Genomic DNA, 26,168 nt, shown 5'->3' with positions numbered 1-26,168 from the left:
TTCAAGGGCAGCATGGATGAGCTCCGTGATAAGTCCAGATGGACAAACTCTAATGCCTCTAAGACTTTTCTCGATTGGAGTTGAGGGCACACATTACCTGCAAATGCTGACATAACCCTGGTGATGTTATAACATCTGTGCTGGGTGCTGGGATGGAGACGAATAAACTCAGTCTCTACCCAGGTAGAGAGAAGGAGGGAACAGGGCCTCAGACACCTATACTGCATGCCCATCAGTGCTCTCGTGGAGGGGTGTTCAAAGTGCTATGGGACTGTACAGGAGGTAGCAGCCAGTGGACAAAAGCAGGGTGGGCACCATAAGGAGGGAATCTGCACCAGAGGGTAATGATGAGAATGTTTATAGCAACTGAGGTTTATTGAGCACTTACTACATGCCAGGCACTGTTCTCTAAGAGCTTTACACAGATGTACACTCCACCTGCACTAGTCTATGAGGCAGGTGCTGTTTTCATTCTCTTTTACAGATGACAACTGATGCACAGAGAGACTGTGACTGGCCCAAACACACAGGGCTATGAAGTGGCTTAGCCAGGGTGAGCCTAGACTGTCTGGCCCCAGAGTCTATGCTTGAATGACCCTGGGTAGCCTTCCTCTGAGCACTAGAGGCACCTACAGGGTTGATACTACGTCTTTTGCTCTAGCACCTAGCAGGCCTTCAATTAAAATGTGTTCACCAATAAGAATGCACAAATACCTGGATGAACTGGGCCCTGGAAGACTGAGGGCAGCATACGGGGATAGAGATGGCACTCACGCAGAGGGAGGAGCTGGAGCAAAGGCCTCAGATCAGGGCATCTGGCGTTGCTGCGGGGTGCTGCCCCTCCCAAAGCACTGGAAGACTGAGAGTTTAGACAGCAGCCTCTCCAGCCAACTCGCTCCCCCTCACCCTGTCCCAAAGGCCTGACACCTGCCAGCCAGTCCCACCTTGGGATTTGCTGTGCCGTTTGTGCCCCGACGTCATGATTTGTTACCCATCCTCTCAAAGGCTCCCATGGGCAGCTCTGGGAAGACGACCATGAGCCCCCCAGAGCTAAGAAACGCGTGCACCTAGAGGCGCTCAGGAAACAGTTCAAAACTCACTCCCTTAAGGAGTTGCTTTCTGAATGTTTGAGGCTTCAAGGAGCAGGGCGTTTTTGTTGTTGTTTTGTTCTGTTCTTTTTTCAAGGGCCTTCCTTTCTTGAAGCTCAGTGGGCTGTGGGTGGAAAGCTAGGGTTGCAATTTGGCTCTATGGCTTCCGAGCTGGTCATCTTTGAGTGAATCAGTTCACTTCTCTGTACCTCAGTTTCCATCTCCATCAAGTGGGAATAAAACCAACTACAGAATTAAGTGGGGCAAGGCTTGGGGAAACTCCAGTGCAACACCAGCCTCAGTGAAAATCTGCCTCTCTGCTTCCTGCTTTGCTCCTGGGGCCTCCGTCTCTTCTGTACAATGCGGGGTTGGAGAATGTTGATCTTTAACACCAGCCAGCCGTATAAATGTATTCACACACACATATATACCACATGTCATAAGCATATGCAATTTAATCATTTTATATATTTCATAGGAATATATAACATAGCATCTTATTGTGTATTCTTCTGATTACAAAAGTAATACATATGTATTGAGAAAATTTTGGAAAATAGAGGAAAAAAAAATTCACCTACTATTCCACATCCATGACTGGGCTATTTAGTGAATCCCTCTTCCACTTTTTTTTCTATGCACTTACACAGATTTTTTTTTTTTTTTAAATTAGGATTATACTCTACATTCTATTTTTTAACTCAAGCTGGGCTACTGAACCAGGCTGCTGCATAGGGCCGTCTGTCTCTGTGCCTGGGAGGAACAAGAGGCAGCAGCTGCCACAGCTGTTTGGTGCCCATCTGCTGTGCTCCTGCCTGGGTGGCTGCTTGGAGGCGTCTGACCTTCGGATGTTCAGTGTGTCTGGCAGGTGCACATCTGACACTATTTTCAGCTTGGCCTCTCAGGCCTGCTGGCCTTGGGGCCTGCACATAATGGGCACCTTATGTAGACAGCTGCCAACGGTGCAGGAAGAAGCATCCCACCTTAAAATGTTCCTCATCGCCTGCCAGCAATCTGCTCTTAGAGAATGAGCTGGCTCCCTGTTCCATCTCCCACCAGGAAGGGGCTGCTGTTGATGCTCATGGCCCAGCAGGCTGTGCCCCGTGGGCAGGTGGCCCACCAAACACACGGGAGATTGCGTCTCTGGATGGGGTCATGTTTTTACAGGACAGTCTTTGACTGGAGCTGGAACAGCTGAGAGAGACTTCCCTCAGACATTGCAGGCTGTGGGGCATCTGAAATGCCCTTGGGGGTGTGGACTGGTCTCCAGGAGTCTCACCCTCATGCCTCACATTTGTCAAGTAGGTACAAATGCACAGTGTCATTTCATACCCCATTTTGTCCTGAAGACGGCCCTTGTATTAAGTGGCAGTATTCCCATTTGATAGATGAGGAAACCGAGGTTGAGATGGGGAAGTCATTTGCTGGAGGTCACACAGCAAGATGGTGGCAGGGACTTGATCGTGGATGTGGGTCTCTCACTCCAAGCCCAGGGCTCTTCCCATTCATCAGCCCCATAGGTAAGTGGCTCATCCAGGGCCATAGCCATCTGCTGCAATTCCTTATGTTGGGATTATTTGTCCAAAATGGAAACACTTTAATTTTCACCTGAGAAAGAATTCACGTTTATTGAAAACGAATATACCTAGTTGGTCTGTTTCTAAAGCACAAATCTAACCACGGCAGGCTCTTGCTTCAAAATGTAGGGCATTTCCCTCTGCCCACAGGATGAAGCCCATATGCCCTCACCTGACATCCAACCTCCACAGCCTGCAGCCGGCTGACCCCCCAAATCTGGGCACCCTCAGCATTAGAGATCTCTACTGTGGCTCTTGGGCAGGGTTGGGGGTTTTCCTTGTGATTCACCTCCTGATCGGAATGGAGCTGCATGAAGCAGGAGGCTTGTAGGCTGCTCATCCCCATGTCCCTGGGGCCTACACTGGGCCAGGCACAGAGTCAAGTCCGGTAAATGTATTGGCCCCCAACCCATGGTCCTTCATGAGAAACCTGCGCTCTAATCCAGGCTTAGAAATAAGCTGAGGCCTGCCCAGCCACTGCCAGCCTGATAAGGAAGTGGCTGCTTGGCAGCACTCCCAGGAGGGAACTGCAGGGCTGTCTAAAAGCCGCAACCCCCTGGGCAAGCAAGGAGGAGGACTCTGGAGGGCCATCTCCAGATAGGTACTGGAGACCAGCACCCCTCCTCCATGGCAAGTCCACCACTTCCCCCATCCCTCCACTCCCCAGTCCCATAGCAACAGTAATGCCTGTGTGATGTGCCCCCTGCCTGAAAGTAGCTCCTTGACCCAAGCTCTTTAGGAATGATTTATAGAAGCGGCATCATACAGCTTTGGGGGAAACAAGTTTTCTAGGGACTGTCTTGGTTTAGTGACAGCAGGACCCTTGCTCTTTGACTCTGTACAGCATTCCCCTCTGGGCCACAGTCCCTCAACCTCCCAGACTCTGGTGGTCTGGAGGTTATTATAGGAGAGGCAAGGTTTTTAGAGTCCCACAGCCCTGGCTTCATCTGGCCCTACCACTTACTAGGTAGGGTTACATCTCTCTGAGACTCAGTTTCCTCATTTGCAAAATGGGACTAGTGATCCCAACTTTCAGGGTGTTGTATCTTATTGGTCAAAGTCTAGCTCAGTGGCAGGCACGTGGTGAATAGTTGTGTTCCTTCTCCTGGAGGCCTTTTAGAGCCTGAGAGCCTGCCTGAGAGCGTGCCTGAGAAATGCCCTGCTGCTTGGTGAGGGTGGCAGTCTCTGGGGACAGGTGTTGGGGCATGTTGCACATGACACGCAGTCTAGTAGTGAGCCACTTCTCTCATTCTGACACGTTCTTGGGGATTTAGCCAAGGACAAATATTTTGTTTTCTAATGAAAGGCTATGAAAGAGGGTTTTTGTAATCAATTTGTTTCATTTCACAATCAGCTTTCCGGGAGGATGTCTTTCATTCACTTGTTCATTCATTCATTCACCCTGCAAATATCTCCAGAGCCCCGACAACCTGCCAGGTGTGGTAGGAAATGTACAAATAGGCCATGCAAGGACCCTGCCTTCAAGGAGCTCACTGTCTGAGCAGTAATTATAATTCTGGGTAAAAAAGTTGGGTGGGGCATGCAAAAGGCAGAGTGCTGAGTGGGGAGAGATTAGAAAAGACTCTTGCAGGGCTGAGTAGAAAAGCTTTCATCAAGAAGGTGGTACCAAAATAAGGCAGTTAGAAAGCATAGAGGGAAAAAGACTTCATTCTCCAAAGAAATAAAAGCATAAAATTATGAAGAGTCGACTGAAGAAGGTATTATAAATTGTTCTATAAATAAAATTGAATCTCGAAATCCCAAAAAGATTTTTCATAACATGTTTACAAAGTACATCTGGAAAAATAAACATGGATGAATGGCCTAGAAAAAAAATCAGTGTTGGTACAGAAATAGACCTGTGGCTCAAGGAACAGAGAGCCCAGAAGTAGATATCAGTGTACGTGAGGATTGGTTTGTGAATGCATGGCATTGAGAATTAGAGATGAAAATGCAGGTGATTCCTGATGTGTTCTAAAGACAACCAGCAAGCTATTTGTAGGGAGGGAAGGGAATACAACTGGCTCCCTACCTCAGTTCCTACACCAAAATAAATTCCAAGGAGATTAAAAAACATGAAACCATAGTGATACCAAAAGAAAGACAACGAGGGAATATTTGTGTCATCCCGGAATGAAGAATGCCTCCTTACACGTAATATCAAATCCAGAAACTGTGAAGGAAAACAATTAAAAACCCTATGGGCAAACACCCCACAATAATCAGGTTAAAGGATGATCACAAACTAAGAAAAGTATTTCAACATAGGCTTGATGGGTGAAAGGTTAGCAGCACTAATATCCAAAGAGCTCTTGTAAGTGAAGTATTAAAGACAAACTGCCAGCGGAAAAATGGGCAGAGGCTATGAACAAGCAATTCACAAATGACAAAATACAGAGGATAGAAAGCATGTGAAGAGTCGTCACCCAGGGGCAAAGGATACACATTAAACAATCAAAGTGTCCTTCCGGGTTCATTTCAAAGAATGAAAATACTTGGGGAAACGTAGAATGAGAAACAGGAACACTGGAGCACTGTTTAGTGGGTCACGAATTGATACACATTTTCTGGAGGGGAGATTATATATCCATACTTTCAAATGTCCCCACCTTTCAACTCAGTAGTTCACTTCTAAACAAGTATCCTAAAGTGTCCAGGGTTTATGTGTGTAGGAAAGCAGCAGAGCATTAGTTAAGAGTGTGGAGTCTGAGATCAGAGAGACCTTGTTTCAAGCCACCTGGCCCTGGAAGAGTTCCTTAACGTCTCTAAGCATCAAAGTCCTCATCCACAAAGTGGGCATAATAATACCACTTTCATAGGCTTGTGGCAAAGCTCAAGTGAGATAACACTTGTAAAACTCTTAGCAGACGGTTGGGCCCCTACTAAGTGCTGAATAAATGCTAGCTCTTTTATTATTACCACTAAGGATGTTCATCATAGTATTGTTTGTAATAGCAAATAATGGAAAGCAACCAAATTGTCCATCAGTAGGGAGCTACTGGTTATTCATTACAGAAACGTGCACAGTGATGCAGCCATCTGAGGACCTGTATTTATGAAAATGGAAAGATGCCTTTGACATATTAACATATGATTCTTTAAAGCATCAAAAGGGTATGGAATGTCCATTCCAAATTGCAAAGAAGCGTACATCCATGTATCTAGAAAGAAGTCACTGATTCTTGTTATTCATAGTAGTTATGTTCTGTAAAGTCCTCACAAACACAGAATTAGCAAATACTGAACTGTTGCTCCTAGGCGAACTACAGCATAAGATTCCTGCGAGCCTCTGGTTACAATGTTTTTCTCAACTGATCAATATATTAACTTTGTTTTATGTGTGTTTCTGTTTTAAGATACCTTATTTAACATAGATTGTTGATTCATTAATATTGAACTCAGGGCCAGCGGCACTGTAACTCCTCTCTGAACAAAGCTTACCTAACACAGTATTTTCTCTGTAAGGCACACAGTAGCTCCCCTGTGCTTGGGAACACCAGAAAGCACCTCAGCACTGTACTTGGAGGCCATTTGAAAAAGTAAAATCACCAAACAAAAAGTGCAAAACTGTGAAAACTGTCCCTAGTGTCCTTTTTGTGGACACTTGTTTACCATATGGGATCTGAAACTAGAAGGCAGAAGGTCGCCTCATTTAGCCTCATCTGGGAACACGCACATTAGGCAACTCAAAATTTTCACCACACTGGGCGCGGTGGCTCGCGCCTGTAATCTCAGCACTTTAGGAGGCTGAGGCGGGTGGATCACTTGAGGTCAGGAGTTCAAGACCAGCCTGGCCAACATGGTGAAACCCTGTCTCTACTAAAATACAAAAATTATCTGGGCATGGTGGCGCAGGCCTGTAATCCCAGCTACTTGAAAGGCTGAGGCAAGAGAATCGCTTGAACCCGGGAGGCGGAGGTTGTAGATACAGTGAGACTCCATCTCAAAAAAAAAAAAAAAATTCACCACTCTGCACATCCACAAGTGACTATGAATGTAAGTATTGATTTGGAGGTTACAAATAAATTTGATCAAGTAGATAAATTTGCAAATACAGAATCTATGAATAATGAGGATTGACTGTATCTAAAAAGATAGTGTCTTCGTTCATTCAGGCTGCTATAACAAAATACCATAAACTGAGCGGCTTAGAAAAACAGAAATCTATTTCTTACAGTTCCCAAGGCTGGGAAATTCAAGATCAAGGCAGATTCATGATCTGATGAGGCTCTACTGTCTGATTCATAGGTGTTACCTTTTTGCTGTGTTCTCAAATGGTAGAGGGGATGAGAAGTCTTTCTTTGGCCTCTTTTATAAGGGCACTAATCCCATTCATGAAGATTCAGTCCCCAGAACCTAATCACCTCCCAAAGGCCCCACCTCCTAATACTATCACCTCGATGGTCAGGATTTCAACATATGAATTTTGGAGGGATACATACATTCAGGCCATAGCAGATGGTCATGTCAGTAGTTATCTGAGTCAGGATTTAAGGGGATTTTTTTCTGTTCTTCTTTATACTGATAATGCTTTAACTTTTTACGGTGGGTACATATGATACGATCAGTCAAAGCAATAAAGCTATTTTCAATTTAGAAAGAAAACTTGTTATTGATGGCACTCCATTGTCAAGATAAAAATCTATATTCTTTAGAATAATATAGTTAACACTTTTATGTATTGCTTGCTATGTGCCACACAGACTTCTAAGCCCTTGACATATATTAATTCATGTAATGGAGTCTTTTCACCAAGAAGCTCCATGAGATAGACTCTATTATTATTCCCATTTTATAGCCGAGGCAAAGAGAGGTCAGATAACTTGCCCAAGGTCACAGCGAGTAAGGGGCAGAGCCCAGATTTGAACCCAGGAAGTCTGGCTCCAAAATCCATGCTTTCTTTTTGTTTGTTTGTTTTTGTTTTTGAGATAGAGTTTCACTCTTGTCACCCAGGCTGGAGTGCAATGGAGCGAACTTGGCTCATTGCAACCTCCTCCTGCTGGGTTCAAGTGATTCTCCTGCCTCAGCCTCCCGAGTAGCTGGGATTACAGGTGCCCGCCACCACGCCTGGCTAATTTTTGTATTTTTAGTAGAGACAGGGTTTCATCATGTTGGCCAGGCTGGTCTCGAACTCCCGACCTCAGGTGATCCATCTGCCTCGGCCTCCCAAAGTGCTGGGATTACAGGTGTAAGCCACTGTGCCGGGCCAGAATCCATCCTTTCAGCCAACAATATGTAAGTGTGCTCAGTCCCAAGCCTGGCACAGGGCTCTGGAGATGCCCAGGAGGATCTGACCAGGCTCCTGGCCCAAGGCACTTCTGGTCTACGTTGAAGGCAGTGGCAAGGGTGCACCAGGCACTTCAGGCTCATAGAAGCGGGGTGCTCCCCATCCCACCTTGAGGACTCAGAGAAGGCATTGCTAGCCCAGCATTCAGTGTCCCCACAGTCTCCTGCCCTTCTTTCTCACTTCCTGGCAGGCACACCCTCCCACCAGGGTGCCCCTGCCACACCCAGCCATCCCCTGCCCCTTGAGCCAGCCATGTCTCTCAGACAAGGCTCAGCTCAAATGCTATCTTCTTTCTGTAGCCATCAGGAAGAAGCAAGGGCTCCTTCCCCGGACGTCCCAACACCTGATTCCTCTCTGTTTTGGAACTTTATGGTTATTGTCTTTCTACTCACCTGTCCACACTCCCCCGCCATAAGCTGGTGTCAGAAACCTTTTTTTCCCAGCACCCAAAACAATCTTCGCACATTTTATCCAGCCATACAAGTGTATTGAATGAATAAATGAACAAAAATGTGGAAATATCTAAGATCTGAGACTCCCAAAGACCTAGGCACACGGGATTGTGGCAAAGTAGTTGCTGAAGGCTGCCAAGGCCCAGGAGGACTGTGGAAGGCTGAGCTGTCTGGCTAGCAGCCTCTGTGACCACGGGACTGGGAGGCGGAGCCAGCAGGCTGCAAGGCCAACGTTAGCCAGGGTGCTGTTTCTGTGGCTTCTGAAGCACCCCCACCCTGGTGGGAAAGACTAAGAAAGGTCCCATTCAACTTGTCTTGGCACTTCTAAGGGAAAGGATGGGGTTCGGATTAGCTGGGCCAGGGACATCTTTTCTAAAATAGCTTCATGCATATTCAGTTGCTCCCTGAAATAGTCGGGCGGCTATTTTCAGCAGCTTCTACTCAGATGCCCACACATAATGGCCTCTACCTTGAGCATGTAAACCAGTAGGAAGCAAAGCAAAGGGTACGGGAGGACAGTGTCAGAGGCTTTTCATGGCTTCCTACCACTCCCCCTAAGCCCTTGGTGTGTTTTTCCTCCCAGGGACTCTCTCCCATGAAATGGAAAGTCCTGGTTACTATGACAACTTGCTGGAGGAGGTTTCCCCGCCAGTGACCCTACCCACCCGGATCCCAGAAAGCACAGACTCACCAGGGCAGCCATAACTTGAGGCACAACCTCCAAACACTAAGTTGGTGAGTTCACTCCCGAGAGAGCCCCTCGGCGCCCATTCCCTCGTGGTTTGCACACAGTTCTAACAGGTGCCCTGTGGAGGCCGAGGGAGGCCGGTGAAAGGTGGGTCCCTACCAGCAGGGGGTTGAGGTCACAACAGACAATCCAGCTGGAAGGGTAGAGAGAGAACCACTCTACCAGGGAAACATTTATTTGCAAATACCTACGGAAACATCAATACGTACCTTGTGCTGTTTGCTGGGGAAACAAAGATAAATAAGACTCAGTTCATGAAATGAATCGGTAAGTAAACACTTGTGTCTTTCTCTAAAGTGTAACTTTGTTCTCCCAAAAAGATTTTTTTAGAAGTTGGAAATATAGTGTCCTAAGTGCTGAGGTTAAGGTGAGGTCACGGGATTCCCAGGGGAAGGAAACGGGCTCTCTGAGGAGGTTGGGAGGTGAGCTTGAGCAGAGAGGTAAGAGCTTTCTTATGAGACAAGCAGGTGGCGGCCTGTGTTCCAGGTGGCCAGCACAGCACACATGAAGCAACAGAGGCGGAAAAAAACAGGTCCGTTTGGGGAACTCCTGGCTCAGGATGTCTGGAGCGTGGTGCCGAGGAGGAGACAGAATGATCAGAGGCGAGGAGGGGGAGCCACACCACTGGGGCCTTGGAGGTGCTTCTCTGTCAGAAGAGTTCCCTGGGACAATTGTGTGTTTGGACGGATTCCTACCCACCCCAGTCCACCTAAGGTTTCCCTATGTTACAGTGTAGAACAATGATTAGAAAAAAATGAGATTGTGTTAAAAGTTTCACAGTGAGAAGTGTGACTTTAAGAATGAGTTAAGTGTTCATTCCACCTTCCCTGGAGATGTATCAAAAATTAAAACGAACTGGGAGGCCAGAAGCCTGGATCCCAGAAAGAGGGTTAGGGAGGGACCGATGTGGGGGCTCTGGGCCTCAGCCAGGTCAGCCATAGGACCAGAAAAACTGATTGCTTACATTTTATACATCTGAATTTATATTCGTTCTCTTGCCCCATAGCCATCCAGGAAAAGAGTCCTGTTTTGTTCAGGACACTCTGAGAAAGGCAGGGAAGTGTGCTTTGATACCTTTTAGGAAGATAGTCACCCAGAGGGGTCAGAGGAGAGCAACAGAAGGGGCCAGACGAGAGGAACTGAAGGAGATCGGCTTGGCTATCTGGAGGTCACCTGTCAGGCACACCATGACCCCATGTCACTTCCCGGTTGGCTTCTTTGAAGGCATCAGGAACCATCAACAAGAACCGTGGTGCCCACAGGCAGATGCATCTTTCTGCTCTGTTCATCCCCCATCGTTCCTCCGTCTGCACTCAGCCTCTTTATTTATTTGTTCATTCATTCATTCTTTCATTCATTCATTCATCTGGAGCTGTGGCTGGGAAATTGTTGGCTTAGATAATGGTTTCTTCACCGAATTTTCAAGGATCTGTGAAACCCTTAAAATGATAAGAAAATGAGTACATATCTCATGTTCATTTTCTGATAGCTCATAGCTTTCAGCAGATTCTCAAAGGAGCCAGTGACCCAAAAAAGGTTAAAAACCACTGATAGAGATGGGAGCTGTTTTATTTTAAAACAAATGATTTCACCTTTTGGTAGATAAGCAGGGTGAGGGAGCATGGAGTGAAATTCCCAGTTCTGCGCTGAGCTTTCTCAGATGATGAAGGGGCACCGGGGACTCTGTCATTGCTCCCAGCATCGCCGTGCACCTAAGTGTGTGCGTTTGCTGCAGCTGAGCCAGGCCCAGAGGCCCTCAGAGCACAGAGAGAGGGGAGCAAGATCCATTACCTAAGACTGCTCTGTTTCTCTCCCTTCCCAACCACAGCCTCTCTGCGAGGTCCCTTTCCAGCCTGCATGTGGCAGAGCATGACGAGGCCCTCTTGGTTTGGAGAGATGTGGAAAGCTGGAAGAAATCTGAGAAAGGAGAGGCACATAGGCTGGAGTTGCAGAGGTCTGGATATTAAATGAGGCTTTGAAGAGAAGGGGCAGCTAAAGTTTAGTGATTAGCTCTAAAAGTCAGGTTGTGTCATCTTGGCTGGAAAATCTCCCATAGCTTCGTGTCTCTGAGTGAAATTCAGAAGTTGCATAAATGCCTTCACAGCCCCAGTGATTGTCTTGCCCCCGTATCCTCTGGACTGTGTACTGTTCTACAAACTCTGGCCTCAGGGCCTTTGCACTTACTGTTTCCTCTGTTAGGAAGCACATGCACATGGCCCATCCCTCACTTCCTTTGGGTCTTTACTTAAATGTCCCTTTCTCAGTGAAGCCTTCTCTAGTCCCCTACTTAACATGGCAACACCTCCTACTGCCACCACCCCCATTCCGTGTTCCCTTTTTCTGCTTCACCTTTCTTGATAGCACTCAGGACCAGCCCACGTGCCACTGGCTGTATACTGTGCCCAGTGCCTGGAACAGGGCCTGGTCCATAGTAGATGCTAAATGATTATTTGTGGAGTGAATGAATCCATTCTTACCATGCTCCTGTGTTTATATATTGTAATCTCATGCTGCTCCTGTGATAACTCTGCAGGGTGGATTTTATTCTCCCTTTTCACAGATGAGAGCCAGAGACTCATAGCAGCTAGAATTGCTTCCTGGGTTCTGGGGTCTCAGAACTGCTGTGTGTTTATACTCCATCCCCACCCCCAGGAGGCTTGATTCTGTCTTCACCAGGACTCCTTGAGCCATAAAAGAGGCCGGGGTTTTGCATGGGTCCAGTCAGTACTTAGAAGTACACAGCACACTCTCACAGTCCAGCTATGTCCAGGCTTGATATGTCCTGGAAGTGGTCAGGCATGTAAACTCATCAACGGCAAAGTCAAGGAGAAAAGAAGACACCTGTATGAGGCTTTTGATGGATTCCTACTCCTTGCTTTCTCCCCATTGTGTATCTTGAACATCGGCCCATTGTTCTGGAAGAGATTACTTAAGTGGTGACTTTGAAAACACAGTCCATGGCTGGGTGTGATGGCTCATGCCTGTAATCCCAGCACTTTGGGAGGCCAAATTGGGAGGATCACTTGAGCCCAGGAATTCGAGACCAGCCTGGCCAACATGGTGAAACCCCATCTCTACTAAAAATACAAAAGAATTAGCCTGGTGTGGTGGTGTGTGCCTGTAGTCCCAGCTACTCGGGAGGCTGAGGCACGAGAATTTCCTGAACCCAGGAGGTAGAGGTGGTTAGTGGGCTGAGATTGCGCCACTGCACTCCAGCCTGGGTGACAGAGTGAGACTCCATCTCAAAAAACAAAACAAAACAAACAAACGAAAAAACCACAGTCTAGAACCCAAAAGTAAACCCAGAATTCATCAAGACATGAGGCAACCCCCAAATGATAAGCCAGTCCATTTGCCTGTGGTCAGATCCACTGGTGCCTGTTGTTTCTACTGTTACACACAGTTCTAACATATGCCAGCCCATGAGGTAGGGGGAGTTTGCAAGACAGAGCGGAGGCGGGTTGGAGAGAGAACCATGCTACACATACCCCAAAGGTTCCTGGGGCTGGTTATTGAGAGTTACAAAGATGAGTATCACACAGAAGGTGCCTTAGGGAACTTACAATCCAGCAAAAGAAACAGGCAGAAAACAAATAATTCAAGTATGTTTATTTATTCAAACCCTGACCCTGTTCCAAAAAGGATTCAAGGTAGAAATTGGGTTTGTGATATAGTAAGTGCTACAGTTGAGGTAGGGACCTGGGTTCATGAGAGAAGGATGATGTCTTCCCGTGGGGAGTTGAGCTGGGCATGGGGGCGAAGCAGCATGGCCCCCTTGGTGAGCTCCCAGGAGCCTATGTGGCTGGAGAGGGGGGTGAATGCCATCCATCCAAGTGATGTGCTGTGAGCCAGTCCTTCCCCTTGAGGAACTTACAGTGCAGTGGAGGAAACAGGGAAGGAAACAAAGACTTGTACTGTCTGCAGCCTCCCCGCCTTGCTCTCAAGGACCTGCTCTCAACATCTAGAAAGCCACAGACTGAAGGGACCTGCAGCAGTTCCTGTGGTGGCCAAGGCAGGTGCTCCTACAGGCCCTGGTCCTCCTGGATCTCTGCCCTCAGGCTGCACTCGTAACAGTCCCAAAAGCATTTCTGTTTGGGGGAGTAACACCTTGCATTCAAACAGCAAGGTACAGTTTGCAAAACACCATCACATCCGTTCTCTTCTCTTGTGTGTTCCTCCAAGAAGAAGGCTGGGGGAGTGCCAAATTTTCAGTGTATGGATGGGACAGTGGGGGCTCAGAGACAAGTCTCATTCCTGAGAAGTGTCAGAGCCAGGACTGGAATCCAGGGAGAAGGAGAAGAGGCCCTGTCCACACAAGCATGTGGTGGTAGGACAAAAACAGGCACTTGACCATATAATAGTAAGAGAAGGTTCTGTAGCTGGTAGGAGAATATTCAGGCTCTGGAATCAGACAGAACCAGGTTCACATCTGGCCATGAGCTGTGTACCCTCACCTCACCAGTGAAAGAGAATAATGGTATCCACCTGGCAGATTGTTGTGAAGATTAAATGAGAGGATGCATGTGAACACACCTAGCACAGTCACTGATGTCAAGAGCCAGTGTGTCTTAAGTTCATGGTCTGCGGCTGGCCATTATCGCATCTAATCCTGCAAGCAAACTACAAAGTAGGTACTGTTGCCTGTAATCTCATTTTACAGATTAAAGAAACTGAGTTCAGGAAGGTGGATCAAAGCATCCATAGCCAGCAAGTGATGAAAACTGAAAACAGACCCCAGAGCCGAGCTATTAAACATGAGGCAGTAATTACACCTCCTCTTATCTCACTGATGAACCTTCGGCCTGCACAGGTTCAGCCACATGCCAGGTCTATGGAGGTGACTCCTGACCCCAGCAGGAGGGCAGCACCATGGGACTGTATGGCAGGGAGTCGCTGGAGACCCTGGAGAGGCCATGTGAGCTTGACCTTGGAGGAAATGGTCAGCAGCTGCAGCCTTGGGAAGGAAGGGCTGGAAGGTCACTGGCACCAGGCAGAGTTGCATGGCCAAGGTGGTTGGTGGCTTTGGACTAACAAAGTGGTGACCTGGAATCCAGCAGGCTGGGCTTCCCTTTCCCACTTCCTTCCTTTGCTGCCTGTCTCGCTGAGTCACCTCCAGGAAGTCAGAGTGGTGAGACAGACAGTGAGGAGACCTGGGTCCTCCCGCACCCCTGTCCCCACCTCCCCTCATGACCCTGGGTTAACCACTTCCCCTTGCTGGGGCTCAGTTTCCACATTTGTCAAAAGAGCAGACTTGATCTCAAGGTCAGGCAAAGGTCTTTTTTAAAGGCAGTGCTTTTGGAAGACAGGACAAAGGACCACACAGCTGCTAACCAATTAGGAACTGATAGTCATCCGAGCTCTGTAGCAACCCCCTGCACCACACACAACTTGCTGAGGTCCTCCATGGGTTATGAGGGTCACCAGCAGTGATAGGACCAGGAGGGCGGTGACGGGAAGAACCTCTAAGTGCTGGTATGGAGATGGCAGTGAGGGGCCGCGCCACAGACGGCTGCCTCCAGGTCCTGAGCCTCTTCTGACTTAGCTCTATCCTCTACCGGGCTGCTTTGACTCATGCTCTTGAATTTTTACTGAGTCCTGGGCCCTAGTGAGAGTCCAAGAAGATGCTCCAGGATTTTCAGTGCAGGTAAAATCTCACAGGAAAACACGCGGCCACTGTGGGCTTCCTCCCAGCCTCCAGCCGTGCCCATACCAGCCCTGAGCCAGGCGATAACCCTTTCCCTTTACTCAGACTCAAGAGAAGCTGTTTTTGCTAAAGTTCCAAACCTGTTTCTAAAACTTATCCCTAAGGACTCCATATTCTGAAGTCACCGTGAACTCATCTCTGCAATGATTAATTGTTAGCACTTCACAGCTCCAGCTCTGAGATGCAAGGATGTCTGTAGCTAAGAGGAGTTCCCATGAGTGGTGAAGTGTTTGTTCCAGGACCTAGGGGGTTGCCTGGGTAAGGGATAGAATAGGATTATGTCATATACCAGTGCCTTTTACCACTTTGAGGATGGTGGAAGGGAGCTCTGCATGAGGCACACGGACTGCAAATATAAGGCTCTTTTCCTACCGGCTGGGGTCCAGTTGGCTTAGTGTAGCTTTCAAGCCCTTCTTGATGTGGCCTTGCCCACTGCTTCAGCCTTAAAGTGCAGGTTCCCTTCTGTCTCTGGGGCTTCAGCCCCACCACTTGACTTGGGAAGATCCCCATTTTGCTGTGTTGTTTCATGTTTCTCTGTCTTTGCACATTTCTCTTTCACTGAACCACCCACTTCCTCTCATCTCCCATCTCCACTTAGTCCTCTTGTAAACTCTCATTTGAGACACAGTTTAGATGTCATTCCTTCCACGGTGTCTCCCCTGACCTCCCCCATCTTCCCTGGTGGCACTTTTGTGCACATTTCTGTTAGTAGATTTTCACCCCGCTTTGCAGCTCTTTGGGTCCATGTCTGTACAGCTCCGCGAGCACCAGGACTAAGTCCCAGGCCAAGCCCAGGGCTTGGAAGGTGTCTACTGGGAGGAATAGAAATGAGTTCCCCAGAGCGCAGCCCTGAGTGAGCTTCTGCAGGCTCTTACTGAGGTCTCAGAGGCAGCAGGAGGGTGGAGAGGCCTAAGGGAGTTTGCATTGAGCCCCCTTAAGACTTCTCTACCACCAAGAGGTCCTGCATCCCTAGGCACCACCTGTCCCCGGCTGGGCGTCAGTTTCCACTCTGAAAACTGGATTCATTTCTTTGGTTTGTCTAGAGCTGATATTTCGTGGTGTTTCTGGAAAGTCTGTAAGGCAGCTAATGCAGAGCTCCGCAAGACACCAACCACAGGGTATTCGGTGGGGTCCTCCCTCTGCTTCACTGACCTGTTCCATCAACCCTCCCAGAGCCTGCTTGGGGCTGGGCCAATTCAGGGGCTGGGAGCACAGGGAAGAATCAGGCTTCCTTGCCTGCCCTTGAGAGCTCACGACCTAGGTAGGGAGACAGACACATCCACAGCAATGCCATAAGCACAGAGTGCCACGGAAGCCAGGAGGAGGCCAGCCCTGAGCCACCCGTGGAGGTGCTCAGAGAAGACTTCCTGGCGGGGATGGGCCTGAAAGACCTAGGGCAGCATAGTTCACAGTGAGCACCAAGCATGCAAGCCACTGAGTGTGGCCAAGGACAGGCACAGAAGATGTGGCTTCAGCTGCGTGTCCCTGTGTGCGTATGAGAGAGAGAGATAAAGAGACCACAGAGAGGAGTTGAGAGGTAAGAGGGCTTGGGCTGGCACAAGTGATATCCGGGGAGACCCTTGGGGAAGAGCTTTCCAATTAAAGTCCTGGCTGAGTTCCCTTGATTATGTAATAGCCGGGGAAATGTCATCAGGGATAGTGTTAGAGGAGAGAGGGATGTGCCTGAGCAGGGCTTCACCATTCCCAGAGGGGAGCTGGGAGCAGATTTGTAAATGAATCGGAATTCGCACATAGTCAGAAAGAACATCCAAGTTGGGGCAGCCAGTCCATATCAGGAGGAGGGGACATAGTCATAAGGCTGTGGCAGTGGAACTCATGTAGCTGAACACAAGGTTTCCCTCCCAGCCCCTCCTCCCTCAGGTGCCACCAACCCACTGGATCACCTGCCCATCCCATTAGGATGGTCTCTGGGGAAGCAAGGAGAGAGGGGCTAGGCCAGCGCTGCACCATTCTGGCCCAGAGGACGTGTGCCCCCAGAGCTGTGCCTGTGGAAGAATGTGGTGCAAGGGTGCCTTGTCCTCCGTGGCTCACAAACTAACCCTGGGATCTCACAGCCACGTGAGCACCAGCTGAGCACTTTAGTATGTTTTGCCGGGGAGAGGGCACATCTCATTTTAGTTCAACTGTGAGTCACCCCTGGCCCTCAAGAACCATCTCCAATGCCCATTGATAAAACACACAGATCAGGCTCAGCACGGTGGTGCATGGATGCAATCCCAGCACTTTGTGAGGCTAAGACGGGAGGATTACTTGAGCTCAGGAGTTCAAGACTAGCCTGGGTAACAAAGCAAGACGCTGTCTCTACAGAAAATTTAAAAATTAGCTGGGCATGGCGATGCACACCTATAGTCCCAGCTACTCGGGAGGCTGAAGCAGGACAACCCCTTGAACCAAGGAGTTTGAGGTTTCAGTGAGCTGTGATTGTGCCACTGCACTCCAGCAGATAGTCTGTGTCTATACACACACACACACACACACACACACACACACACACCAGTTCTCAGCTTCTGGGGAATGATAAGAGCTTTGGAATAGGATGGACTTTGAGCCCCAGTTTTCTCATCTGCAAATTGGGAATAATATTAATACCCCCTCCAGGGATTATTATTGTGAGGCTTAAATAAATGTGAAATGGTCAGCCCAGATCGTGGCGCTTAGCAAGTACTCAGTAATTGACAGCTGTGATTATTTTCATAAAAGCTTCCACGGAGAGGGGGTTGTCCTGTTTGATTTATATGCCATATACTGTTTTATTTTACTGTAGTAAGAACACTTGAAGTCTACTCTCTTAACCAAATTTCAAGTGTACAATACGTTGTTGTAGACGACAGGTATTAATACAATATTGTGCGGCAGATCTCCAGAGCTTCTTCATCTGGCTTAACTGAAACTTGATGCTCGTTGATTAGGAACTCCACATTCTGCTTTAAAAGATTTGGGATGCCAGCATGAGAGTCACAGAGCAGAGCACAGGGCAGTTTCCATGCAGAGGTGTGGTTTGTGTTTCCAGCACCAGCATAACAGCCAGTGTTCCTCCCTGGGTGGGACTGAGACAGCTATCAGCTGGTTCAAGAAGAAGCAAGTGGGACTATGGCCTTGGAACTATAGGCTGAGCCCTGCCTAGCTGGACACTGTGATAAGGCTAAGAACCTGTAAGTGATCTTTCTGGGTGAAGCTTACTGCCCCCAATCCTTCCCACTGTTTTAGCACTCTGAGTGACTCCCTGCCAGAGTAAGAGTTTGGACAGGAAGAAGATAATTGGCATTTGAGGACAAGGCCAGAATCTAAGGTATCCTCTTAGGTACCTTAGACATGCTTGGTACTGATGGAGCCCAGGGGTCTCAGCTGCTTGGCCTGAGAGGAGTGGCCCAATGTCAGGCCTGGTTGCCAACCTGACCTGTAGAGGAATGACTATGTCACATCCTTAGCTGTCTGGCCCACATGGTCATCACAGGGACCAGTGTGTGCCTGGGGTGTGAGAGCCAGTGTCTCTTAGAAGGAGGTTAACCATCCTGGCCCATCTCCCCTTCAGGGTAGGATCCAAAACTTGGTTGCTAAAAGGATGAGGCACAGCGTATAGTCATGGAGCGGGTGCTGTGGAGTCAGACAGGTGTCCTGCAAAGACCCTTAGCAAAGTGGACCTGAAGTTCTCATTAGGGCAGCAGGATTGAGCTCGAGTCAGACCTCCAGATAGATGCCCTGCCTCCCAAGGGCACTAGGAGAAGACTGTGGCAAGCGAGTAGAGGCAAGCCCAGAGCATCCACAAGGCATGTGGCTTCTGGTGAGAAAATTAATTCTAGCCCTAGATGGAACTGGGTTTCCCACATCCTCCCAGGTCTGGGCAGGCTGAACTCAGTGATGGGCAGGGCTGAGCCTTCAGGCACTGAGCTGAGAGTCTGGAGCCAAGCAGAGCTTGGGGGAAGGAGGGACACTCCTGGTCTACACGGTGCCAGCAGAGCCACAGCTGGGCAGCAGCACCTTGTAGGCTGGTCAGCTCCCCTCCATACCAAAGCAGTCCTCCATCCCTGCCGCCAGCCCCCTCCCCAAATGCATGCAACTGGTCTCTGGACCACCGAGAGAGGCTAGGGAGGGACTAGCAGCTTCCATTGCAGGTACAGGCAAATGAGTCCCATGCACCCAAGTGGGGAGATAGGATCTGTCCTTTCTATGTTCAGAGGTAGCCATGGTGCCATGGAGTGAGTGCTGGATTTGGATTCTGACAAATGGGCCCAAATCAAGGCTCTGCCTTGCTTGCTCTGTGACCCTGGGCATGGACCTTGGTCTCTGGGAGTTTCAGCTTCCTCACTCACACAATAGGGTCCCAGAAGGCCTGCATCATGAAAACTTGAGCCACCAGTATTGGATGCATGTCAAAAAGAGTAGGGGAGTGGCTTTGGGGAGGTGAGAAGAAAAAGGAGGGAGAAAGAACAGTGTGTGCCAGCCTCTGCCTCCATGGCAAGAGTCTCGAACATTCCAAATGCCCAGTCGTGGTATGAGTCCTCCCACCCAGGATCCTTGAGATGTATCCCTTGTGGAGCACCTTCTCCCTGGGCCATGGGTCCTGTACTGTGACACCTAAGTCTATGCCTGGAAAGCACCCTCCCTACTTTGTGCCATTTCTCTGTCTTGATTGCCAGACCCTGACCCCATGAATCCTTCTTCTCCCTGGACATCTGGCCATGGTGATAGGGAGCAGAGTCTAAGATGAGCTGGCTTGAAAGTGTGCTTAAGGCTCCCACCTCTAACTACTTCCTCTTTGAGATGAGGTGTGGCCTCCTGGCTGGAGAGCTGTCATCATCTGAGCAGGGCTGGGCATGCTGAGCCTTGGCAGCCCTGGGGACCTGGCCTCAAGCGGGTAGGGCAGTCGTCACAGTCACTGTAACCAAGAGGTGTGGCGTGCTCAGGCCCAAGGGGGCTGGGGTTTCTCTCCATGTTGCTTTGATGTGTGGGGGATGGGTGGGAGACAGTGGTCCTGCTCAGACTGGATAGTGCCTGCTGCTGTGTGGTTGTGGTTCTGGGGAAGAGGTGTGTGGGTGTAGAGGAGCGCAAGCCGGAGGCCACCCCTGGGAAGAGGAAATGGACAAGGCTGCTTCTCTAGGCCCACAGGAATTCCAAGCCCCTGGCCTAGAGCAGCTGGGCTAATTACAGCCTCCTCCTTGTTGGTGGGAATGGGACTTCTAAAAGAGCACCAGCCTTAGCCAGAGCTGGCTAAGGAGGGCAAGGTTAAGCTGGGGAGTGGGGAGGCCCTGTGGGTCTGGTGGCCAGCTGCCTGATGCATTGTCGCAATCAGGCTCCCAGTGGAGGGGCCGGCCAACTCAGCCTCTCTCTGGAGCGGCGCATCCAGGTCCCAGCGGCCCAGGAGTGCAGCAGACGCCGATGCTGCCAGGAACAGGCTGTGGGGATCGCCGAGAGTAAACAACAGAGGAGAATCGCCTTGCAAACCACACTCGATGGAAATCTCCCCAACAGCCACGTCGCAAAATGGAACCAAAATATTTGTTCAGAGCAGCATTTTTTTAGAATTGCTCTCCAGAAGGTGACACAAATGGGCCAACCTCTCAGACAGCCCAGCGCAGAGAGGCATGCCCTGTCCCCAACCCAATAAAGCCAATAACCCATTAGCTAGGACCTCCAGGTCAAGTTCAGCTTTATTCAGAGTCCTAGCCCATCTTTTCAACACTGTGCAGGGGAGACTGGAAGCAGCTTAGGCCCATCTGGAAACTATTAACAGGCCCCTTTCCTTGGTGACCCATCACCACTCACCAGAACTGTTTTTCCTGCGGACTCACCTGACCACCCGATGTGCGGGGAAGCAGACGCATCAGCCAACCTTACGTCATTGGAGATCTGATAGTTACAGGCCAATGCTGGATATTAACCAGATATTGGACTTTAGCTGGGAGCTTGTCGCACATTCCTCTCTACTTTTCCCCATGGCCAACGCTAATTCTTAGAAACAAGACTAGCTATAGGATTTCCAGACTTCACAGGCTCAACTAACATGTATTAAAGTTCTCCTAGCCAAGAACATTCTAGACTCTTTCATTTGTTTTGTCTCATCAATCTCCTGATGGCCTTTGAGGTAGGCATCACTACCCCATTTTATAGTGAAGCAAAGATAAGCCCAGAGAAGTTAAGGAACTGACTCAATGTCACACCGCTGGTGCACGGCAGAGCTAAGGTGAGAGCTCAGGTCTTTAACTCCCTTTTCTAGCTTCCATTGTCTTCTGTCACACTATTGTATTTCTCTATTCCGACATAGGCTTGTCATGAGGATTAGACCGGATGATACGTGTGCAGCGTGTTAGAGCAGTGCATGGCTCTCAGTGCATGCTCATTTTCATTCCTGCTGCCTTTTCAGAGATTGTTTAAAAGTGAGAGTTGGGGTGGGAAGAGAGAAACTGAGTTTTGTCTCATTGTCTCATTTTATAGGGATGAGTAGGTGGTGGAACTCAGGCATGGCTAGATCCAGGAGCTGATATAATGTCATCAGATCACCAGACTCTTATTTTCCCCATTCTTTTCATCTTTACTCCTTTTCGTGTTGATCTCAGTCTCATCTGCTGCTTTTGGGTGTCATCCTCCACATGGCATAACACAGTGACTCTGCAGGGTGGAGAAGGGCCATGGCCCCTGCTGGCTCCTAGCCTGCACCATCCCAGCTGGTGACTCCAGAATGAAAAGTGGACTTTCCTCCCAGCTGTTGCAGGGTGAAAAATCCCAGGGAGGTGCTGTGATTGGCCCGCCTTGGGCCACATGACTACTCCTGGGTCAGTGCGCGATTGTGTTTGGCCAAACAGGTTGCCCCTCCCTGCCCTGGCCAGGATGGTGGCCTCCTGTGAAGGGAAACCCTGCCTGAATCGAGAGTGGAGTTGGGGGGCAGTTTCCTGTGGAATTCTTGCCAGAAGAAAGGGGAGAGAGGATACTGAACAGAGAAAGAAAAGGAATGGTCATGCATTACACTGGGATGGATGAAAGTGCTGAGTCAGTAATAATGTGAGGCAAAATATGTAAGTCATTCTATATTGGCTTATCCATTAAATCTTACAGATAGGGAAACTGAGGCTTGGAAGCATTGTGTGACCCTGCCATGCTCCCACAGTGAATTTCTGAGACACTGGGCCGGAGTCTGAGTCCCCTGTTCTTCCGCCTTCTCCTGCATGGAGAGGAAACTGTCCCCGCCATCCCCAGCCTCACCCAGGCCTCAGGGAGTGCTGAGAAACACCTAGTTGCCAGGCACGGTAGCTCACACCTGTAATCCCAGCACTTTCGGAGGCCAAGGCAGATGGATCACGAGGTCAGGAGTTCAAGACCAGCCTGGCCACCATGGTGAAAACCCATCTCTACTAAAAATACAAAAATTAGTGGGGCATGGTGGCACATTCCTGTAATCCCAGCTGCTGGGGAGGTTGAGGCAGGAGAATCATTTGAACCTGAGAGACAGAGGTTGCAGTGAGCTGAGATGGTGCCACTGCACTCCAGCCTGAGGGACAGAGCAAGACTCTGTCAAAAAGAAAGAAAGAAAAGAAAAGAAAAGAAAGAAAGAGAAAGAAAGAAAAAGAGAGAGAGAAAGAAAGAAAAGAAAGAAAGAAAGAAAGAAAGAAAGAAAGAAAGAAAGAAAGAAAGGGAAAGGGAAAGAGAAAGAGAGAAAGAAAAAGAAAGAGAGAAAGAAAGAAAGAGAAAGAGAGAAAAAAAGAAAAAAAGAAAGGAGGGAAGGAAGGAAGGAAGAAAGAAAAGAAAAGAAAAGAAAAGGAAAGAAAGAAAGAAAAGAAACACCTGGTTGGCAGAGCTGGTCGAGGGGAAGCGGGGTGATGTGGCATTAGATGTTGCCCGGCCATTGGCAGTTCCCCAGCTGTCCCCGGTCCCCAAGATCCTGTGTCACCTCAGCTCCATAACATTATGTGTCTGAGCTGGGCTGTGTGGACACACCCTGGAACCGCAATCATCAGCAGAGCCTGTGGCCTGGTTCTCCTCCCCATGGGCTCGCCCACCACCCCTGCACACTTTCCTCTAGGCCCATATTGAGGGCTGAGTTTGAATCACATTCTATGCCAGGTGCAGGGAATTCACGATGAGTGGTAAACTCTCCCGGTCTTCCTAGGGCTTAGCAGGCTCTGAGTGGAGACAGCACCTCAGTACTAACATCACAGGGTGATCAGTTCTCTGATCCCAGGGCTGAGCATTGAGAAACAATCCATGTGGGCCACAGCTACTGTGACAGTTTCTGGATATTCCATGGTGAGCAAAACATACATGTCACTCTCATCTGACAAGACTGCACACATAAATAAAAGTTACAAATGCTGCTACTTGAGAGGCTCTGGAGAGGAGATACCTGCTGCTGGGGAATGTGCACAGGGCCTGGTTTAGTAGGGGGCAGGGGAGGGCTTCCCTGAGGAGGTGACATGCAAGGGGAAATGGAAAGGTTGAAGAGGAGTCAGCTGGATGTGGAAGGGATGTACGAGCCGAGTGTCCCAGGCACAGACATAGCATGTGCAAAGACTCTGAGGCAGGGGGCACTGAAAGAAGACCCTACGCCCCAGGTGGATCGAGGGGGAGATGCAGCAGGAGGGGCAGGTGTGGTCACTGAAGCAGGCCTGGGACACCATGTGGAAGAATTTGGCCTTTGTCTCAATAGCAGAAGGAGGCCATTGAGAGGATTTAAGCAGGACAGGCCTGGGGCACATAGGAGTACAGATTAAAGCCTGGAGTCAAGGACATTTGGGGTATCTGTGGGGGGACAGGGACACCCATGGGAGGATGGTTCTATAAATGAGAAGCCAGCAGAGGGGCTTTCTAGCCTACTTGTGCCAGCATTTTAAGAATTCCATGGCTGTGAAAATGGTGTGCAGAGGATGGGACCTGTGTGGGGAAAAGGGGAGTCCCTGTTCTGTTCCAATAAGTGTGGACTAAAGATGAGCTGTTCTCTTTACCCGCCCCTCTCAGGGCTTTGTGCATTGCTGTGTACATTGGGGACTCCAAGATGACTGGGATAGGCAGTGTTTTCCCAACGTAATTGACCATGGGAAAGGCTGCAGACAAAGGGACTCCTCAGAGGTGCTTGAGTGGAAAGGCGGCTGGATGTGATCTCAGCGTGAGGATTCCATCCTGGTGGCCGGAAGCTGGGTGGGGCTGGGATAACCCTGGACAAAGGATATCTGTTAATAGGCCATTATAGGAAACCCATCAACGGGCAGCTCTACTGCAAACTCTATGGAGGGGTCCTGGGTACAGGACAGGGAGGAAGTTCCAGAGCTGGGAGTCTCTCGCCTTCTCTGTCCTCGTTCCTCTGCCCTTTCTCCTTTTCCCCTGGTTCCTGCCCTGAGAATCCCATGTCCTTGAAATATTCCAGGCTCCAGTCAGCACCCTGAGAGCTCTGGACAGGCTGTAAGCATGAATGCCACTGAACAGGATGAAGCATCGCCAGAATAAATAAATTCGTGTGAAGGCCATCCCTTGTGTCCACAAAACCGTGGCATGGGTGGGGAATGGAGGAAAGAGAAGGGGAGGATGTAGTGGCTCCTTGATGCCTCCTTCCTCTTGACCCATTGATTTGTTGAATGATCATTTAACAAACATCAGGCACTGGACTGGACATTGAAGACCTGGCGGGTCATGAGAGACTCAGGGCCAGCTTTCCTGGCACTGGGATTATGTCTGGGTAACATTCAATTCTCCTGACAAACCTGCTTCTGGCTTTGTCACAGGCCCCTCTGGGGAGGTTGGCCCCAGCCAGCTGGGTTTAGGGAAATGCCCCGCCCTGGTGTCAGAGAGGCAGGGGTTAGAAATGCAGCTGTGCATCAAAGCTCTCTGTGCCTGTTTCCTTTTCTGCAGAAGAAAGACAACCCCACCTTCTGCGCAGGCTGGGGTGGGGGTTCAGGAGGGTCTCACACTCCTGGCACCCAACGTGTTGCTTTTCACGAACTGGCTTTTTGTTCTCATCCTCTCTCTTCACCACCAGGACTTGGCCAGGAAATTTCTGATGGTTTGGTTTTTCCCAAACTGAACATTTTATCCCTTCTTCCCTAGCTCAACAGCATGTGCAATTTAGACTCACAACCAAACTTGATTTATGCATATTTAGGGAGTCCTCAAAAATACCTTGCCAGGTAAACCTTCAAGTTTGAGAAGCTAACCCAATCTTGAAAGAAAAAAATGCTTAGAGTTCAAGAAATTGGACTCAGGCTCGTGGTTTTGGTTTGTTTCAAGCACTGAGATACAGTGAAGAGAAGCTCTGGGTGTGTAACCAGGAAATCCAGGTCGTGGTCTGGTGCACTGCCTGTAAGCTGAGCCCAGCACCCAGCCCTCCTCAGCCTCGGCCTCCCCTCCTATGAAATGGGGGTAATAACCTTTTCCTCCTGTGGCTGCTGAGGAAACTGAGTGAGGTTCAAAAGCAATAATGAACTGAAAATGCTGTCTGCCTCTCCTGAGCTACTCAACATCTTCTCTATAAAGTACTTAAAGGTCCTCCTGGGAAACTTGCATTCTCTCACTGCCTCCTTGCACCTGAGACCACCCATCTGGCCTCTGGGAGACCCCAGCCATTCCTGACCCAGCTGTTTGGCTCCAACTGTCCTGTGGTTAGAGCAGCTAGCCGGCTGTTCCAGGAAGTCTCTTTCTCAGGCTGGGCCCTTAGGGAGGGAGCTGAGCCCCGTTTGGTGGGGGAGAAGACAAGGCCTGGGGAGGGGGCAGGGGGACTGCCAGGCTGGGAGAAGCTGTGCCGTATTTTTCAAATAACTTCATGTCCACAAAGCTAAAAATGTGGTCTGGCTTTACATATTTTATATATGTGTATATTCCCGGTACATTTCCTTCTAATTTTTAAAACCATACGTAACGTCAGGGACATTTAATCCATATGGTTCTGATTCCTTAACACTTAAATCATCCAAATGTTGTTTTGTAGAATCTATTTGCAAATCTCTTTACATAAGTGTTTAACTCATTCTTTCTCAAGGGAATCCAGGCATGGTCCCTGGCTGAGGCTTCCTCCTCGTTCACCCTCCTCACTCCCCACTCCTCACTCGAACTGGCCAGATGTCTTGAGTGCCTCTGCCCTGGGTATCACTGCTCAAGCCCTGCCCTCAAGGCTGGGGGAACCTGGTGGGAGAGGACCGAGAGGCAGATGGCCTCCACTCTACCAGTTCCTGGCTGTGTGATCAATTACAAATTAAGCTCATCAAACCCTTTTCTTCACCTGTAAAAAGGGATAAATAATAAACATCTTCCAGGATTGGTGGGGGATAAAGCAAGGTGATGTGTAGAAAGTCCTTAGCTCAGAGAACAGGGCT

The 26,168-nt window shown here is 49.2% G+C and overlaps 1 protein-coding gene across 5 annotated transcripts in view; it reads left to right on the top strand.

Moving 5' to 3' along the window:
• HIVEP3 (HIVEP zinc finger 3) overlaps positions 1-26,168 on the top strand; it is a 522,650-nt gene that overhangs the window by 330,515 nt on the left and 165,967 nt on the right. For 2 of the 5 annotated variants that reach the window (XM_030823601.1, XM_030823603.1), the window contains one exon: positions 8,988-9,139. The exons of the other annotated variants lie outside the window; for them this stretch is intronic. The gene's annotated coding sequence lies outside the window, so the exon portion shown is untranslated. The remainder of the gene's footprint in view (positions 1-8,987; positions 9,140-26,168) is intronic. 5 annotated transcript variants of the gene reach the window in all.

The sequence above is a fragment of the Nomascus leucogenys genome, chromosome 12 (genome assembly GCF_006542625.1).
Source record: "Nomascus leucogenys isolate Asia chromosome 12, Asia_NLE_v1, whole genome shotgun sequence".
NCBI lineage: Eukaryota > Metazoa > Chordata > Mammalia > Primates > Hylobatidae > Nomascus > Nomascus leucogenys.
Note: the sequence above shows the minus strand (reverse complement) of the source record. Positions and strands in the feature narration are given on the sequence as shown.